Raw genomic sequence first — 7619 nt, 5'->3', positions numbered from 1 at the left:
AAGTTCCTGATTTATTTCTCTGTTGACATCCTGTGTTGACATGGAAACATGCAAGTCAGCAAGACAGACATTCTAACACTTATGCCATTGCTTTATTGTAAGATCCATATGTGTAAGATGACCTGTGAAATTCTGTTATTGTGTTATTTGTAAATTTACTGGATAAACTGTGTTAATTGGGACAACCTGGGGGAGAAAAAAAGCCAGGGACTCACTTTTTGTGTGCTATCTTTGAGGGCTTAGATCAACATGTGGTCATACAGACCTAAGGTAAAATCTTTCTCTGTATAATGTGCTGAATATCAATGATTTTCATGTAATTGACTGAAATAAATTATGCAAATACTTAAAATTGTTTATCCTTCTTTTGCATTATTCTGAGAACTTTGCCTCACAAATTAAAGAACCAGGAACTAACAATAGTCAAGACACAAACACAACTTTTTGCCTCTTATTTATTATCAGAAAGTAGCAGGGAAATTGATCACAGATAAGTCCCCTGCAAACATTTAAAGATGAATCAACTGGATTTCTTTCTAAAGGGAATGAACACCATATTACTCTTTCTTGACTGTGCTGTCCACATTGAGGACTGTTTATCTTAAATGGGAACGCTGTTTTTTTTACATTGGGCCCTTGATTTTACGTTATTACATCATGTTCTACTCACCCATATGAGTTTTGTGTCATTTGGAGCCGTTCTGAAGATATTTGGTTAGGTTATATCCAGGTAAAATCTGCCTATAGGCAATGACTTGAAGGCACAAACTAAACTGTTCATAATTCATTCTTTATGCATTCATCACATGTAGGCAAATCACTTTCTCCCAGACATCCGCAGTCACATTTTTTTTATATTTATATCGTTTAAAAACAAAGCGGAGTGTAATAAAAGATTGCACTTTTAATTTTGTTTTGTGTGTGGGAATGTATGTTGTGGACTTACTTGTGTAGCTGTATATGTATTTATCTGTAACAATTTGGGAAAATTCCATCATATCTTACTTGGCTTTGGCTCCATGTAGACAAAGGTTTTAAAGAGTTACAAATGTTTTCTTTTGTTTTCTTTTCAACTGGTTTTATTTTTCACAATTGTTTTTATATTCGTTCTAAAAGCAGCTCCACAGGCAGCCCCATGCAGGAAACACACAGCCACGTAGACAAGCTCTGACCCAGCTTACATGTCAGAGGATGAAGAGAACACATACAGTTAGTCACAGTAAGAGAAACAGCAATGCACTGAAAAACAGGCCAAGCTCCAACATCTATAAACAAAGGTGATGATGGCAGCAGTAGAGCTGATATATCTCTCCAGGATGGTGTCACAGCAAAACAAGAACATACTACAGTAGATGAAGCTACTATAAAAATAGTGGAAAGAGCATAGCATTAGAGATTGAACTAACACATTTTGTAGAGTGGGAGAATAGAGATTAAATAGAATAAAGCAGAATGATTAAAAAGGGGCCCCTATGTCCTCCAGCAGTCTAAGCCTATAGCAGCATATCTACTGATACATGACCAACAATACTGTGTATAAGTTGAATTTTTTTAGACTTTTAAAACTTTTTGCAAGATTTCAATATTGTATATTTGGAAAACATCATTGAAGTTATAAAAGGTGAACTGCCAAAAAATCTCAATGCTCAAATAATTTGTTAAAAAACAAAAATATATAAAACAGGGAGTGGCGGCCTCAGAAACATATAATAACATAGAATGTTTCTAGGACTAATGTAAAACAGTTATACAAATCTTTTTTGTGTTTTGATTCCAAATATTCATCATCTGTCAATTCCGTTCCACAATTCACAAGAACACCCAGGTTCAATCCGAGAGGGAACTTTCTCTGATAGTGAAGGCGATATCTTTCGTCAACCAGGACGATGACAAAAATATTTAATCAACGGCCCTTTATTCCCGTGACGACACATCCACGAGACAATGACGCACAAAAATTGTTTCCAGAAAATAAAAATATGAAGACAATAAAAAATGATTTTTGTTAACGGGTCTAAGACCAGACGACATTTACAAGCCATGGACGAATGGATATTAAAAATGTAATTGTTTATAATTATTTGTATTTGTTATTATAACTGTCTCTTGAACTTCATAGAAGATTACGCGTTGTTGCCCTTTTTGACCCTACACGCCGCCTGTCCCATAGTGGCTCGCGCCGCTCAATGAGTTGTAGCAGAGGGCTGATAATCCTAGAATCACTGGTAGTAGTTAACCGTGACTAGCTCAACTTCACAGTCTTGGTGTTGGGCTCAGATACCGGTTTACAGTCTGTTTGAAGAGCTGGGGAAAAACAATGCATTTCTAAAATGTCCATTGATGATGAGTGGGAATAAAAAAGGCAACATATTTTATCAATATTACCTTGTTTAGTTGTGTATTAATTCAATACTTTTCATTCATTTCCAATATCTGTATATACTGTAGTACTGATAAGAATTATTGAAGTGAGATATAGAACAATTTACTACTAAAAATGATCTTATCCAAGTGATTATGCAGATCTCATTAACATTGTGTAAAATGAAACTATTTTCAATCTAATTATGATATAGGATAAGGATTAACACAACTTCTAATTTCAAAGTAGATTGGACACCTGAAGTGTATTTTCCTAATTTTAAATGACTAAAGACACAAGCTCAAATCGCTGAAAATAGAGTTTGAACCTGTGCAAGGAAACCCCATTGGATTTCAAGTCCAACGCCTTAACGTCTCGGCCATCACAGCTATTATACAGTCGGATTTTGAGCTTGATTACAAAGCAAAATGTAGAGATGAAAAGCTATGATGAAACAGTTTAGGGAGTTTAACTTGAAGGATGCAGTAGATGAAGGAAGTTGAGTTTATTATATAAATACATCAAATTTGAACCATCTTCACCACATACCCTTGTTTTTGTGTTTTCTTTCATTCTGATTCAGCATGGAGTGCAGGCTCTCATCAAATCATCTCAAAATGATGAATAAAGTGTTTTATTTTCTTCTGATCGTTCATCAGTATGATCAACCCCGGTTCAATCCGAGAGGGAACTTTCTCAGAGAGTGTACTTAAAGAAGGCGATATCTTTAAGCATTAAAAGAATTTATTCCAGTCATATTTAACAAAAGCATTGATATAAGCTCAAATTACAGAGGAAGTCTACTACCTTCTCTCTTAGGCCTTTTTTATTCTTGACCATAGCTGAGGAAGCAGCAAAATGTCGAAGCCCTTCTAAATGTTTTCCAGTTTATCTAATAATGCCACAACTAGCAAGCAGGTGCATCTTCCAAAGTCTCCAACGGCAGTATCCTGCCTTTTGCCCTTACACTATAACATTACCATATAAGGTGATACTAGACCCTCTTTGGTCATCATATGTCAAAATTGCAATGTCCAATGCGCAATGTTGGCTGACTTGCACAAAAATCAAAGAGATAGAGATCCAAGTAATTATACAGATCTGATCAACATTGTTCAAATTGGAATTATAGTCGATGTAATTATGATTTAGGATAAGGATTACCACAACTTCTAATTTCAAAGTAGATTGGGCACCTGAAGTGTATTTTCCTAATTTTAAATGACTAAAGACTCAACCTCAAATCGCTGTGAACAGGGTTCGAACCTGTGCGGGGAAACCCCATTGGATTTCGAGTCCAACGCCTTAACCTCTCGGCCATCACAGCTGTATCGATCACTGATGTTTTCTGAAATCACACAGCAGACAAGACACATATCTATGCAGGTCAGACAGGGAACGGAGTAGGAGACAGAGAAAAGGCCTCCTCCTCCAACGAGAGCCAAGTGAAAAAAACAAAGATCTACAATAGCAATAAAATAAGACTAAGAGGACTGGATGGGGAATACTGAGATGATACATTTCTAAAATGTCAATTGTTGATGAGTGGGAATAAAAAAGGCAAGATATTTGATCAATATTAGCCTACCTTGTTTAGTTATGTTTTATTTCAATACATTTTTCATTCATTTTCAATATCTGAATATACTGTAGAACTGATAAGAATTATTAAATTGAGATATAGAACAATTTACTTTGAAAAATTATATGTTATCCAGGTGGTTATACAGATCTCATCAACATTGTTTAAATGGAATTATATTAAATCTAATCATGATATAGGATAAGAATAAATATAACTTCTAATTTCAAAGTAGATTGGATACATGAAGTGTATGATCCTAATTTTAAATGACTAAAGACTCAACCTCAAATCGCTGTGAACAGGGTTCGAACCTGTGCGGGGAAACCCCATTGGATTTCGAGTCCAACGCCTTAACCTCTCGGCCATCACAGCTGTATCGATCACTGATGTTTTCTGAAATCACACATCAGACAAGACACAGATCTATGCAGGTTAGACAGGGAACGGAGTAGGAGACAGAGAAAAGGCCTCCTCCTCCAACGAGAGCCAAGTGAAAAAAAAAAAGATCTACAATAGCAATAAAATAAGACTAAGAGGACTGGATGGGGAATACTGAAATGATACATTTCTAAAATGTCAATTGTTGATGAGTGGGAATAAAAAAAAGCAAGATATTTGATCAATATTACCTTGTTTAGTTATGTTTTAATTCAATACATTTTTCATTCATTTTCAATATCTGAATATACTGTAGAACTGATAAGAATTATTAAATTGAGATATAGAACAATTTACTTTGAAAAATTATATGTTATCCAGGTGGTTATACAGATCTCATCAACATTGTTTAAATTGAATTATATTAAATCTAATCATGATATTAAGGAAGGGCTTATGTTGTATTTCCTACCAGATGGTTTGCAGTTTCCTTTGATTTTAAGTATTTTGTCTATTTACATTTTTTTGTGTTTAACAATTAGACATTTTCAAGAACTAATAAATAAATATCATTATGCTTTAGCAGGATAAATGATTCCTATTACATCTAATTAAATGACATATTGGCGACCTCAAGTTTATTTTCTTCACCTATAAATTAAAGTCACAAGTAGAGATCGCTGTGAACAGGGTTCGAACCTGTGCGGGGAAGCCCCATTGGATTTCGAGTCCAACGCCTTAACCTCTCGGCCATCACAGCTGTAGAGGGTACTATAATTTCGGACAAAATAGCCTTCTATAGAAGGACAGATGGTAGACATACATAGGGATGATAAAATGATGGTCAGAGAGTTTGTTATACAAATACTTAAAATTTAAAACCTCTTCACAACATACATTTTTTTATAAGGGTTAGCCAACAGGTCAGAGCTGCTGCTCTTTCTTGTTAATCTCCAGAATACAAATGTCCTCACGGGGAACAGCAACTGATCCTAGTTGCTGACAAAAAAAAATCATAATTTGAAATGACCTTATCTTTGTTTTGCTGTGAACTAAAGTTCTGTTAAAATGTAAATGATCACCCATTTTGATAGATGTTATTGTGTCAACTTCGTTTAACTTAATTGAGTGTTACCACAAGAAATTCACTTGTAAAATGTTTTTTTTCTTCTGCTACAGAAAGAGAAGATAGACAGCTATTAGATTTTAAGGTTTGCTTTGAGTATAAAACCCTTTCATTTTTGTATCGGGATGGTTTTGATGACTGCATCACAAAATGTAATCCTTTCAGGGGAAATTCTTTTGTCAGTGTTCAAATCATTAGCTGCTAGAAGCGGATGCTAAGCAGAGAGGTGGAGGGATTCCTAACAAGTAAAATTTGGTGCTTGTTAGGAATCCCCTAACCCTTGTTAGAATTATTTATTTTTTAATAAATGTTCTAAACTGTGCTCTAGAATAGGTATTTGTTGATACCTAATAATAACACCTGGAGTCTTTCTGAATGGCATTTGCATGTTCTCTCTGTGCATGTGTCGGTTCTCTCCAGGTACTACGGCTTCCTCCCAGAGTCCAGAAACATGACTGTTAGGTTAATTGGCTTCTCTAAATTCTCCTTAGGTGTGAGTGTGTGCGTGAATGTTTGTTTGTCCTGTTTGTCTCTGTGTCTGTGCAATGGACTGGCGACCTGTCCAGGGTGGACCCCGCCTCTCGCCCGTAGAAAGCTGGAGATAGGCACCAGCACCCCTCGCGACCCTGCTTGGGATAAGAGTGACAGAAAATGGATGGATAATTATATTTTCCTAATGATTTTTTAACATTCCATTCCACGGCCACGTCTAGGACTAAGGCCTCCGTACATGGGTCATGGGCGCTTACCACTGGCCACTGAAGCACGCCATAACATTAATTTTCAAGTGTTTCCTTATATGCTCATTTCATTTTGTTAACTGACTTATGACAAGAACATCTGTTTAATCACAGTCCTCAGTTTTGCTAGCTACTTGCTCAATCATATCAGGTTAACAGCATGTTTTTCCTTCTTGGTTCTTTGTGCACATAGTAGCTTAGTTTAGTTGAGTTTCACAGTCAAGATTTTTCATCTGAATGATGTGTGACTTGAAGCTAAATGAATTTTGTTAAAAACTCTTATATTTTGATTTGATGTTGTGGTAAATTTATTTCATATATGAGCAGAATTATCTGTCTGACCCTGATTTGCGCTTAGTTCACACTTTCAATATGTTGTTCTAACACATAGCCCATTGGGTATATGTTGACAAGACAGGCCAAGTATTATCTGATTAAATAATATATTTACCACCAAATGCTGGGCTCGCAATGACATATATTATAGCTGCACAGCAACAAAAAATTATTTTTGTTTTGCCAGCTACCTTTAGTTAAAAAAAAAAAAAACAAGATGTAACAACTGCTCTAAACTGAGTGTCAAATTTAAAATTACCGCTGCTTTTTTGCTCAGGACCTTAGCAGCATAGATTTTGATGGAGCCACAGAGGCCTAGCCTATTCAGTGAGAAGACTCAATCCGGACAATAAAATCCACAAATATTGAGGGGAAAACGCGAGGAGGGACTAATAGCTGATTAAAAAACAAAGGAGAATTAAGGGGGAGGTCACCCCCGCCCCGTTGCTGCCCAAATGGGTCCAACATTTAAGGTTTCTCTAGTTCACATAATTCTGAAATCATACAAGGACCCTTTAAACATAATTCAGGATTAGTTTAGATAAGTTGAGAAACCTACACACACAACAGTAATAACACTTTCTATATAAATGTCCAGGATTGTGATTGTGTTGGATGTGGATGTACCCTATCCTCCTAATGCTGAATAAATATCCTATGTTGGATCAAACAGAAGAAATTGCCTTATTATTTATTGAACCATATTTGAAGAATGTTATATGGTTATAACTGAATGTTATAACCAGAGAGACGTAACAGTGCAAAAGCCTCGGAAACCCTAACCCTATCCAAATTAACAAAGTTATTAAAGAGGATATATTAGGAAAATGCAAACATACACATTTTTACAAATCATTGATTTTTAAAAACATTTTAATAACCTTTACTCAGCCAAAGTCTAAATGGGACTTTTATTGTGTACTTCCCTGAATCAATTTGATAACAGCTGTTATCAGGTTACTAGGAGTGCTACTTGTCTTAGGTGACCTAAATATACAAAATAAATACTAATTTGTACAATATTAAATTCTTTTCGTAAATTGACTAAATTGTCTTACTGATTACTGGCCCACAATATGAACACATTTTCAT

General features: G+C 35.4%; 3 non-coding genes across 3 annotated transcripts; all 3 read right to left on the bottom strand.

Moving 5' to 3' along the window:
* Positions 1-3607: 3607 nt before the first annotated feature.
* Positions 3608-3689, bottom strand: trnas-cga. The gene has a single exon. It is a non-coding gene; the product is annotated as a tRNA-Ser (tRNA).
* A 548-nt stretch (positions 3690-4237) lies between these two features.
* trnas-cga lies at positions 4238-4319 on the bottom strand. Its single transcript has one exon. It is a non-coding gene; the product is annotated as a tRNA-Ser (tRNA).
* Positions 4320-5003: 684 nt separating this feature from the next.
* On the bottom strand, positions 5004-5085 carry trnas-cga. The gene has a single exon. It is a non-coding gene; the product is annotated as a tRNA-Ser (tRNA).
* Between the last annotated feature and the right edge of the window lie 2534 nt (positions 5086-7619).

The sequence above is a fragment of the Cyprinodon tularosa genome, unplaced genomic scaffold, assembly GCF_016077235.1.
Source record: "Cyprinodon tularosa strain WSP-4 unplaced genomic scaffold, ASM1607723v1 ctg1047, whole genome shotgun sequence".
In the NCBI taxonomy this organism is placed as follows: domain Eukaryota; kingdom Metazoa; phylum Chordata; class Actinopteri; order Cyprinodontiformes; family Cyprinodontidae; genus Cyprinodon; species Cyprinodon tularosa.
The sequence above is the reverse complement of the archived record's forward strand: the minus strand, read 5'-3'. Positions and strand labels throughout refer to the sequence as shown.